The following is a 222-nucleotide window of genomic DNA, read 5'->3' as shown; positions in this document are numbered from 1 at the left end:
CTATCGAACAAACCACTTACTTGCAACCAATTAATGCTCCTGTTGTCCAACAAGTATCTAGTCAACTTCCACAATATGTTCCGAATCAAAATTGCCAACAAACAGAACAAGACAATTTTGATAAAGATGTTTTGAAGGTGATTATCATTGGATACATTGTTGGATGGTTATTCCCTCCAGCTTGGGTTGTCGAACTTTTCATGATCTTTGTTCCTAATAAAA

The sequence above is a fragment of the Entamoeba invadens genome (genome assembly GCF_000330505.1).
Source record: "Entamoeba invadens IP1 unplaced genomic scaffold scaff_1105074725867, whole genome shotgun sequence".
Lineage (NCBI taxonomy): Eukaryota > Evosea > Mastigamoebida > Endamoebidae > Entamoeba > Entamoeba invadens.
The sequence above is the reverse complement of the archived record's forward strand: the minus strand, read 5'-3'. Positions refer to the sequence as shown.